Raw genomic sequence first — 12,479 nt, 5'->3', positions numbered from 1 at the left:
AACTGAAATCATCTGACCTCAAGGTCAGAGCAGGAGGGGTGACAGCAGGAAGTAGCTTTCCCTTCCTCTCTTCCTTCACTGGATTCCTGTCTCAAGATTATTATTCTCTCCTTTTTCCCCTCTTTCTCAATATTAAGTCTGAAATGTTAATAACCTGTCAACATGTCACCACTAACGTTCAGAATAAAAAGCAAATTATTACTAAGATTTACTCTTTTCCTAAAATTTCCAAAAATTCACACAGAAAAATCCACATTTATGCCTAAATATTTCAGATTATAAATCAACTGCTTACTTCACAATGAACTTTCTGGTCTGCAGTGTTCTTTACTTCTTCCCCAAAGGCCCTCATTGATCCAAACAGGGTTTCAAAATTTCTAGTGATTAAGCATTTCAGGTTATGTTGTCCAGTCATGACGTGGATTACCTAGATTTCATGAGAAAGCATCTGAATTTTTTCTCCTGGTAAATTAGTCATCTTTCTGGACTTATTTCTGACTCCATCGTCTCTCTATATTTACAATATCCTTTGTGCCATGTTCTTTCTGAACACGTGTTTCTCATGGGTAATAGCTGAGACCTTGTTCATTTTCTGAGTTGTATTCTAGGCTATTTTGTTATTTAAATTATATCACAGGATAGTGTTGCTTAGGTACATTAGTTTGTTTGGGGAGACGTCAGAGAGTTAACTTCATTTTCCATTCCCAGTTTAACAAAGCTATCAGGACATACTTCTACCAATCTTAGACTTTTAAATTTCCCATGTTTTGCATTCATTGCATGTTGATTAAGTATAACAATGCTTTTTTTTTGGATTAAGCTAAGAAGATAACTTCAGAAAGTTCATACTCTGTTCTTATTCTGTTCTTTCATTTGTATTGAAATTGAGTAGTTCTCAAGATGACTAAAATGAGAAAGGTTAATTTTCTTCATGAGCAATGGACTGAAAAACAGCATTCTTATAAACTATTATCTTGGATATAGACTACCATGAGTTTAAAAAATAATCGGTCTTTACTGCTGAGAAACTGGGTCATCATTCTTTCTCTTATTTCAGAAATATCACACATACTCCTGGAAGTGTTTTTCAGGAGTGTAGGTCTGTCCTTGGCACTGTCACCAGAGATACAGTGCCTGCCCTCTGTGAGCTTATGATGGGCTAAAGGGGCACACAAGTGATAAAATACAAATTCCCAAACTGAGTTAGAATGATTCTGTGAACTCAGTGATACAACTTGGAGATTGGGGCCTAACCAAATGCAAACTCCAGGTCTCCTAGAGTCCAGTTAATGCTGTTAGATATTAAACAAAACTCCAATGAAAATGAAGGCCTTAATGTTTTTAAACATTAAATTACAAATTTTTAATAGGTAATGCATTCATATGGTTAAAAATGAAAATAACAAGCTATAAATAAGAGCTCTTATTCCCACCCTTGTCCCTATCCATTCCTTTCCCCCTGCCTTCCTCTCTACTGTTCAGTACTTTAGTTTCTCAAATATCTTTCCAGTGTTTTCTTATGCAAATACAAGCAAATATGAATATTTTACTTTACACACACACCCCAAAATAGCTAACTATGGACAGTTTTTTGCACTTTGCCTTTTCTACTGATAACATATTCTGGAGAGCTTTCAAATCAGGATATACAGAAATTTTAGGTTTAAGAATAAACTTACAGCTACAGATTATTCCATTGACAGTTCACCCATTGGGTGGATGTACCCATTTATTTCACCAGGATCCAATCGGGATTCTGGATTCCAGATTCTGAATTATGGTTAGAGAGGTAATCCTAACTCTTGTTAGCTAAGGCATTTACAGCAAAGACACTTCTTTCTAGGCATACAGACTAAAAGAGTGATTGTGAAAAACTGATATTTGAGGCATAGGGAAGTTTTACTTTTAACTGGTCTCACTCAAAGTTCAGCCTAAGAAAGATAATCTAGACATCTCAGCAAGGTGACAGATGCTAGGTCCTTTGGCTGTGTTTATAAGAAGACTACATTTTCTCTAATCTGGTTTAATCTTGGTGTGTTTGGTACTCATACACACAGACACAATGCACGTACTTTTCTGAGACTTTAATTCACACATATTAAGGGGAAAGGTTGATGGGTGACTGGTGATGCAGGTAGTGACAGTCCCTACCAAGAATCAAGGATACCGCAGTTCTTTATTCCTCTCCAAAGCAGCTTCATGTTGAAGTTATCAGACTATATCAGGCTTAAGGGACATTAAATGTCAGGAGAGCAGACCTACTATAGAAAGCTGATGGGAGCTGTGGGAACCTTTAGTATCAAATGCTCTCCTGTATAATAATAGGCAGCAACATCAATCTCAGAAATGCTGCTACAAATGTCAAAGAAAACCTTCCCTGTATATAGATTAAAATTGCAGATAAAAACAGAGAACCAAATCAAAGCCCTAGTGTTCCCTTTTTGAAACCACCCTCCCAAAAATGCAATTTCTGAGTTATCAAAAAATAGAATCTCTCAAACAGCGTTCATAAAGTTTCACATTTTGGTGTTATCACAGAGGCTTATATTGAGAAAATGCTATTTCTTCCTTCCCTTCCCCTTCAAGGTTGAAGCAGCATCCTATCTTTTCTCTCTAATAAACAATGTTTACTCCAGAAGAGCAAGCTTGGAGGCAAACAGCACTGTGTTCCGCACAGAGAGCCTCACACCAATGTGCATTTGCTATTTCCTAGGAACCCCCCCACCCTTTGCAAAAGGAGCTGGGAAATAAACTTTTGAAAGTGACCTTAAGAAGCCAACATCACTGACCCCTGAATAAAATTTCATCTGGTGGAGCAAGTTAGACCCCATAAATACAATGGAGTGTCAGTTGAGAAATCTGGGTGTAAAAATATAAACAGCAGAGTTTGGATTTATAAAGCCTCTTTTGGATGTGACAATTCAGACATTAAGCATTAAGCGTTTGATCTATCAAGTAGAGGGTTAGGCTGGAAGGACTATTTTTTCTAGAAGAGAGAGACAATATGACAAAAAGAGACTTTCATCAGCTTTGGTTAAGGTGTACACACACACACACACACACACACACACACACACACACACGTACAAACACACACGCCTAAATAAAGCTGTCGCTCCAGAGAATACCTGTTGGGATTAATTTAGCAATTTGCCACAGATTCTAGAGCAGGGAATGTCTGGGAAACAGTCAGTGACTCTCTTCCTTCTACATACTTACATAATAAAAATGACCCTAATGCATTTCCCTGACAAATGGTGTTCAGCATAATGTCATTTCCCTAATGTTGCCCTCAAGAACACCTTGCTCACTCATATCCTTACATGACTCTGATTATGGAAAGGACTCCATACATTTTTTGATGATCTGCAGGTTTATCGTAGAGATAAACAAGTGTTCTTAAAATAGGCAAAGTGTTTCTGTTTAGAGATTTAAGTTAGATTTTCTTTTGTTTCCTGGAGCTGTGCTTCTGTTTTCCTACACACTTCTGGGAATCTCTTAAGCAATCAAGTGACTCAGTTTCCTTCTCTGAACAAACTGTATGGTAGAAAGTTGATTGAAGATAAAGATTCTTGGTATTATCACTAGGATCAGAGAGGTTTCAAAGGTTCTTGGTTAATCTCTGATAAATGTTCAGTAAGTGATACTACTTGTATCACTATGCCTTTGCCCTAGGCTGTCTCCCAACTTGTCCGCAACTTGGGTAATTGTTGTTACTGTTGTTACAGTGGCAGTGCTATTATGGCCATTGCTACTTTAGACATCAAATCTTAGAACAGAACATTCTTTTTTTTTCCAAATAAATGTTATATTATTAAATAAAATTATAAATAGTTTACAAATTATACAAGAGTAAGGATAATCTTAGGTAAGATATTGTATTTAATGCATGAAATGCTTAGGAATAGATGGTTCTTTTCAAAAATCAGTAGCTTCTACACAGTACCTAGCAGGATCTATTGCCCCTTTTCCTTCATTATCTGTACAATGTCACATTTTAGTTCAGTTCTCTACATCTAATTTCACTTTGAGTGAATATCAGGTTTAGCTCCTAAACTTCACTTCCACAGTCCCGTTCCTACGATTTTCCAGTGTGCTGAATTTACACTAGCTAATAGTTCAAAACTACTTGGGAGAGGTTTGGGTTACAGCTTTCTCTTAATTAGGTATCCTTCCAGGTTTTCCTGTCCTAGATTTTAAAAAAAAAGATAAAGAAATGACAATGCCAGAGCTCTTATCATCAGAGAACAAACTGTTGGCTTTACTCATCCTCCAATCCAGGCAAAGTTTTATGGACGATGATACATTTCAAAACCCTTTCCTTGGGACTTCACTGGTGGTCCAGTGACTAAGACTTCACCTTCCAATGCAGGGGGTGTGGGTTCAATCCCTGGTCAGGGAGCTAAGATCCCACATGCCTTGCGGCCAAAAAACCAAAACATAAGAACAGAAGCAATATTGTAACAAATTCAATAAAGACTTTAAAAGTGGTCCACATCGAAATAAAATAAAAAATTTTAAAAATAAATAAATAAACCCTTTCCTTCCCTCATCCATTCAATCTTTTTATTTTCTCTCGCAAGAACATAAACTCAGTGAGGACAGACATGTTCGTGTTGATTGTCAGGAAGGAAGAAATTTTCCTTTACCCTTCTAGATTTTTCTGGCTGATCTAAGAATTAAATTCACATGAGACAGATTAACAGGAGAAAATCAAACAGATGTTTAATAACATGTAGACATCAGAGAGATTCAGGAAAACTGAGTAACTCACCCAAATGGCAGAAACCGTCTCTCTTTTTTTTTTTTTAATTAAATTAAATTAAACTTTTTTTTATGGAAAGGCGTTTTATTTTAAATAAAGGAGTGTGTACATGTCAATCCCCAACTCACAATCTGTCCCTCCCCTCCACCCTTCCGCCACTGGTAACTATAAATTCATTCTCTAAGTCTGTGAGTCCATTTCTGCTTTGTAAATAAGTTCAGATTATCATACTAAGTGAAGTAAGTCATACAGAGACAGAAGCCCTCCGTTTAAATACCATCCTCAACTGAAAACAAAAGAAGTTATTGAGGGTGAGGAGAGTCAGTTATAGGAGAGTACCAGGAAAAGCAGAGTAAACAAGGGTAAGGTTGTTACACGCATTTAAGTCGTTCGTTGCCTTTTCCATTGATGAGTGTCAGAGATTTGGTCATCCTCTTCCTGGTACAGTGAGGGAGACACTCAAACGGAGAATTCCCTAATAAATGGAAATGTTTCTTACAAAAGGGTAACTCTTGTTTGGTTTTTAGAGTTTATTCCACTTACTCTGTTTCTTAGAAAATAGCCAGCTTAAAATAGTTAATATGCCAAGCAGACATATTTGGGGATGGCAAATTCTGCTCCCCTACACGGTCTCTTGTTTTCCCCAATGATGTGTCATGAGCAATCACAGGAATGTCTAGCACATATAAGTATTCGACAAGTATTAGTTAAATGAATGATTTTTTTCCTTCATAAATATTGGAGAGTTTTCTTTACTTAAGCTAGCAGATTTTTTAAACTTTAGTGCCAAATCCTTTTTTCATTCATTCTTGCATAGATAAACATTTACTGAGAGACTGACATGTGCCAGTGAAGGGGAACAGAAACTGCCACCCCAAAATATGCCTCTGGCGTAAGGATTATTTTAAGGTGGTTAGTTTTTGAAAAAACAACAGACACAGGAAAAGCTCTAAAACCAAGTAGAAGTTACCCTTTTGTAAGGGACATTTACATTTATAAGGGAAATCTCCATTTTTAAGGGTATCTTCCTCTGTAAGAGGAAGAAAAGGATGATTAAATCTCTAGACACTCTTCTCAGTGGAGATGATAAAAGCACAACACCATACCTTTGTTTACTGTGCTTTGAATGATGACTGGCCTCCTCCTCACATTTTCTTTTCTCTTTAGCTGGTGATGGTATTTAAGGTGGTGGATTGGGCCATTTCAGGGAGTTACTCAGTTTTCCTGGGTCTCTCCACTGTATACAGGAGGTATACATGTTATTAAATTTCTGTTTGTTTTTCTCCAATTAATCTGTCTTTTTATTACAGGGAGTCTCTGTGAAGAACCTAGAAGGGTAAAGGAAAAATTATTTTTTCTCCCCTACACAGTCATAATGTGAGGGCAGGCCCTGGTAATGTTAGTTCAATGTTCATAGAATTTCCCTTCTGTTGGGCCAACAGACAATGAATTAAGTAAGCAGACAGTCATAAAATTAAAATTGTAGAGTATGATTGGCATTATAAGAAAATAAATAGGTGCTTTGATAGAGAATAATTGGAGAACCTACTCTCAGACTTTTGGCAAATCTTTTTTTCCCCCTTTCATCTTTCTTTTTGAGCCTGGGATATTAAATGATATTGCTCCTCTTTTTTCTGAATCTTCTAAATAAAAGGGAACATTTGCAACAAAGTTTCAGACTAGTTTCTTCACTTCACTATGGCAGAGTTTGTGAATCATAGAAACATTTAGCATAAACATAGGAGGACATTAGCTCAGTCATATATTCTAGATTTACTTAGGAGAGGAAAAAATGACAGATTTTAAAATCAATTGTATCAATTTACACAATATATTGATTATCTTATTAGTCATAAAAATGGTATAAATAGAATAAAAGATGGCAAATTCAAGAAACAATTCAAATTAGTATTCTTCCTTTTATTGTTCAGATTCTCAAAGAAAGTCTTATTAACATGCCATACTTCACCCATTCCTCTAGTTTAACATCCATTACCTTGTAGTGTGTAACTTTTTGATACTGGCTTTTTCCCCAAGGCTAATGTCCTTAATATCTATCCAGTTTATTGCATGTGTCAATATTTTATTCTTTTTAGTGCTGAATATTATTCCATTGTTTAACTCTTTACCCACTGAAGGACATTAACTTGTTCACAGTTTGGAGCCATTACAAATAAAGCTACTATAAGCATTCAAGTACAGATTTTTGTATGGATATAATTTTTCATTTCTCTGGGTAAATGCTCAGGGGTGTGATTGCTGGGTTATATAGGAAGAGTAGGTTTCATTTTTAAAGAAACTACCAAGGTGTTTTCCAGAGTGTATGAACCATTTCACACTCCCACTAGCAAATGTATGAGAGATCCATTTTCTCTGCACATCCTGCCAGCATTTGTATTGTACTGACATAATTTTAGCTGTCCTAATAGGCATGTAGTGATATCCCATTATGGTTTTTGTTTGCATTTCTCTAATGGCTAATAATACTGAGCATATTTTCATGTGCTTATTAGTTATCTGTACATCTTCTTTGTTAATGTGTATGTTTGTGGTGTTTCTCATTTTCTAACTGTATTATTTGTTTATTTTTACTGTTGAGCTTCGTGATTCTTTATATATTGTAGACACAAGTTCTTTGTCAGATATTTCCTCCAAGTTTGTACTTTGTCATTTCATCTTCCTAACTGAGTCTTTCACAAAGCAAAAATTTTAAATTTTGATGAAGTCCAATATATTGACTTTCTCATTTATGGGTAATGCCTTACATTTTTTTTTAAACTACTTACTTATGATGATAGGCTGATACTCAGTTTCTCCAATTACAAGAGACATACTGTACAGTAATGTAATTATTTGAAAAAAAGTTATAAAACAGCAAGAAAACTGACACATTATTAATTTTGTATTAAATATCACTCACTTTATGTCTATGTAAGGATAGGCTATCAATACAAGTCTTACACACTGTGTTCTACACATATATTTTCATATATTTATTGAAAAAAAATCCACGTGCAAGAGGACCGGCACATGTTGTTCAAGTCGAGTTGACTATATTTACTATATTGAGTCTTTCACTCATAAACACAGTATGCTTCTCCATTTATTTAGATCTTTTAAAAATGTCTTCCATGAACATTTTATAGTCTTTAGCATACAACTCTTGTACATGGTTTACCATATTTATACCTAAACATTTTATTATTTGAGTAATTGTAAATGGTATTGTTTTCATTTCAATTTCCATGTGTTTATTGCTAGTATATATAAATACAATTGATTTTTTTACATCAATCTTGTATCCAGTTACCTTGCTGAACTTAGTTCTAGGAAGTTTGGGGGGTTGGGAGAGTAGGTTTTTGGGATTTTTATGCATAGACCATTATGTTACCTGCATATAGAGATAGATTTTTTCTTACTTTCCAATTTGTATGCCTTTTATGTCATTTCCTTGCTTTATTATGCTGGCTAGGATTTCTAGTACTATGCTGAATAAGAGTAGTAAGAGTAGAAATCCTACTTTGTTCCAGACCTTGAGAGTAAAGCATTCAGTCTTTCACCATTAAGTATGATGATATCCGTAAGTGTTTTAAAGACGCTCTTTATCAAGTCTAGGAAGTTCCTTTCTATTCCTAGTTTGCTGAGAGATTTTATCATAAATGGATGTTGAATTTTATCAAACATCTTTTTGTATTAATTGATATGAGCATTTGACCCTTCTTTAGCCTGTGGCGAATTACATTGACTGATTTTTTTAATACTGAACCAGCTTTGCACTTGGTTGTGGTATATAATTATTTTTACATATTGCTGGGTTCAATTTGCCAATTTTTTTTAGTATTTCTGAGTCTGTGTTCATGAGGGATATTTATCTTTGGTTTTCTTTTTCATACTGTTTTTATTCAGTTTTGGTATCAGGCTAATACTGGTCTCATAAAATGAATGGAGAGTATCCCCTCTTCCTCTATTTTATGGAGGGAATTTTTTTTTTCTGGAAGCAATTGTGTATAATTGGTATTAATTCTTCAAATATTTGATAGAATTCTGCAGTGAAACCATCTAGGTATATTTGAGACAACTTTTTCTGGAGTTTTAAACATATGAATTCAATTTCTTTAATAATTATAACACTATTCAAATTATATTGGGTGATTTTTCTTTGTATTTTATCCACCTTTTTTAGTTGTTTAATTAGAAGGAGTCATCTGATACCAGTTACTCCTCCAAAGCTCCAAACATATATCTTCTTCATTTATATTTAAGACACTGCAGGTCATACTTTTAAAAAAATTATCTGAAAAGAACGAAGAAAGTCTCTGCATAAATAATTCCTCAAGAAATAAACAAGGCAAAATATTTAGTGGGAAAAAACTCTCTTGAAAATATAAGAATTGTTAGCGAAAGGTTTGAAGCTGATAGAATACCTTTTGCTGAGCACTGAGAAGATCCAGGTGAATATCGTCAATTGTGAGACCTGCAATAATCATGATAAAATACACCCACATACCTCTTAAAGATCTTTTGCTATTTTCTGGGCAGTTCCTTTAAATATACATTATGTCTGATGCTACACAATATGCAATATCCATGTATATATCACAAAATTTAATTTGGAAGGCCCTAACAGGTAAAAGATGGGTACCCTGGACTGGACTGGTACAGGATAGGTCCTAGGGACCTACCTAGCTCATTCATGAAAAACTCACAGAACCTGAAATGAAATTGTTTGATCACCACTATTCTTATGCTCTTAAGTGAAAAAAAATTTTTTTTCTTGAAAAATATGTAAGTGACTTTAGTTTTGAAAGCATCTAGCTCTGCTATGGTTGCTGATTTGTTAAAATTCTGCTAATAGTATATTGCTTAGACAGAATTTGGATTTACATAAACATTTAAAAATAATCAAAGATCAGAATCAGCTCAAATATCAAACTCAGGCAAATGTCAATTTCCCTCTTCTTTGCTTCAACTGAAAATCAAAAGGGCTAATTTTACTAGTATCAAAAGCATTTCCCCTCCTTAATAACCCCATGGAACCAAGGCCAAATCAAATGTGATATTTGCTTTTACATCAAAAACAAAGTGAACTTTTATAAATCAGATTTTATGCAGTCTATAGCGTAAAGAACCAATGAGAGAGATTTATCTCAAAATCCATAAATTGAACACAAACTCATAAAATAAATTAAATCAAGTATGAAAGAAAATCAACATCTAGGCTTATGGAATAATAAATATGTAAAAAGGTTGAAAAATAATTCAGCAAGGCAATCAAAACCTCAAGCAAAAGGGTAGCAAGGGAGAGGTCATGCAGAAAGAAAAATGAAATGAGAAAGAATGGTATTAAAATTTTTCCATTTAGAAATCATAAAGTAGCATGATGTTCCTCATGATATTGCAGCAGGGGTGGAGTTTCTGAGCAGTTACCTTGTTTCCATCCCTATGGGGACCGAAGCCCTTACATGTTCTCAGAAAATGAAGCTTGTCAGAAAATTATTTTATAACTATTTATTTCCAAAACATGTTTTGCAAAAACACTAACGTTGAAGAAACTGAAGCCTTTTCTAAAAGGGAAATGACAGCTACTATTTGTTGGCTGCATATTACTGAAGATTTGAATTATCGTGCTCTTGTTCTGAAAGACTCAGTCATAGAGGCTAACCCATCATAATCTACAAAGAAATTGTCACCAAATCCTGAGAGGCTGTGCCTCTAAGGTAATAAATATTTGGTGGATATGTGTGTGTGGTAGCAGTGCAGAGGACAACAGATAGGATATAAGACAAAAGAAAAGCATGTTTTTTAGTTATTTTATGGTGTCATTTTATTTTGGAAAGGGATGGGAAGGAAACAGAAAACGGGAAAGGAGAATAGAGAATAGAGAAAAAAGGGTAAAAATGATCTTTAACACTGCTTTCCTAGACGCCAATTTCCTATGCAATTGACATCTATGTTACTGGTATGGCACTCCCAAGACAGCAAGAGCTCAGTAGTAATAATAACAATTACCATTTATTGAGCATTTATCATGTTCAGGGTGTGTCTAAACATTCTAAAAACATTCTAATGATCACATCTAATTCTCAAAACAACCCTACATGATATGTTTTTTATAGATGAGGAAAACTGAAGTATTCAGGGGCTTAAGTAGATTGCCAGAGGTCACACAGTAAGTAGCAGAGTTAAATTCAAAAGTCCCTATTTCTACCATCATGGAATACTAGCTTAACATTTTTATGTAATTTTTCATAAGAACAAGCCTTTTTGTTACCCATGTAGATTATAAACTCTTTCAGAACAATGACTGGACATGACATTCCTTTTATTTCCCCATTTGTTAAAAAGATTATACTCAAGTGCAATCTTGAAGATTCTTTCAAGCTCTACCACTCTGTCTAGATTTCTACTTTAAAACCCACAGCACTGGGAGAGCTTCCATAACAATATGTCTTCAATAAAGTGTTCAAAAATGACTTGTTTAATTAATGAATAAATCCCTCATTTAAGGAAAAGAATGTTATAACATCAACAACCACTGGAGTCTCCATTTTCTTTGAGTAACTCAAAGTATTTAAAAGGAGAAGTCAAATTCAGTTGTTTTGCCCTTCATTAATGAGAGAATCTACAGAATATTTTATGTGATGCCTATTCCAATCTTTTAAATTATAGCACTTCTTAGTTTGCCCATATCTAGTTTCCTTCTCACAGTATAACTCTCTCCAACCTCACTTAACATTCCTGTTCCTACCTAACATTTTCCGAAAGGCAATGACTGTCAGCGACTAACATAGCTCAAATTATTCTTATTCTATCATTGCCATTATATTTTGAATCACAAGACACAAGATAACATTCCAAGGCTATCTCAAATAACAATTTTTAAAATTCCAATCCATCCTTTGTTGTGCCAATGTATTACACTTCAACCTGTTTAATCAAATATTTTTAAAAATCACACAATATTTTTCTAAAAACATTTGGTCGTGAGTCAGTGCTTGAAGCATTTTATTTAATACTCTGATTATCCAGTAATGAGAATTCCCCCAAAGTAAGTTGACTTGTTAGTCTCATAATCTATCTTTGCTATGAGAGAAAAATAAGTCTAAAACTTTCAAAAGATTTTAAATACATTATTCAAAATTCCAGATCATTTATTTAGGTTGAAAAAGTATGTAGCAGTTCAAAACTGCACAATTTTCTTTGTACCACAGCACAATCCAAAGATAGATAAGTGGAGAATTAGGTAAGTAAAGAAAGAGATTTTGGATGGCAATGGGACAGAGGGAGGAAGGTAGTGATCCTGATACTCTCTCATAATGAATAAAGATTTAGAATCATATTCTTGGATAAATATCTTCCATAGGTAAATTATAACCACATGGATTAACATCTTCTTAGAGTATTTACTATTGTAGAGAAACAGTCTAGGTATAAGCATCCAGATAAGTATGGGTTCTGAAAATGTGTAGAAGTTAGGCTAAGAAGATCAACCAGCAAATACTAACTCCCCAAAAGACTTAAATCCTTACCTTTGAATTTGTTCAGGTCTAAAAGAAATAAGTATATATATATATATATTTGTTATGTGTGCTTATTCTTATGTATATTGTTGTGTACATGCACAGATACAAATATTAACTTATTTTACCATTTGTGAGATAACATCTACCTCCTCAAATTCAATATGCTTTGGTTGTGGCTACCGAGAGATTTT

Source organism: Kogia breviceps, chromosome 3 (genome assembly GCF_026419965.1).
Source record: "Kogia breviceps isolate mKogBre1 chromosome 3, mKogBre1 haplotype 1, whole genome shotgun sequence".
Lineage (NCBI taxonomy): Eukaryota > Metazoa > Chordata > Mammalia > Artiodactyla > Physeteridae > Kogia > Kogia breviceps.
The sequence above is the reverse complement of the archived record's forward strand: the minus strand, read 5'-3'. Positions refer to the sequence as shown.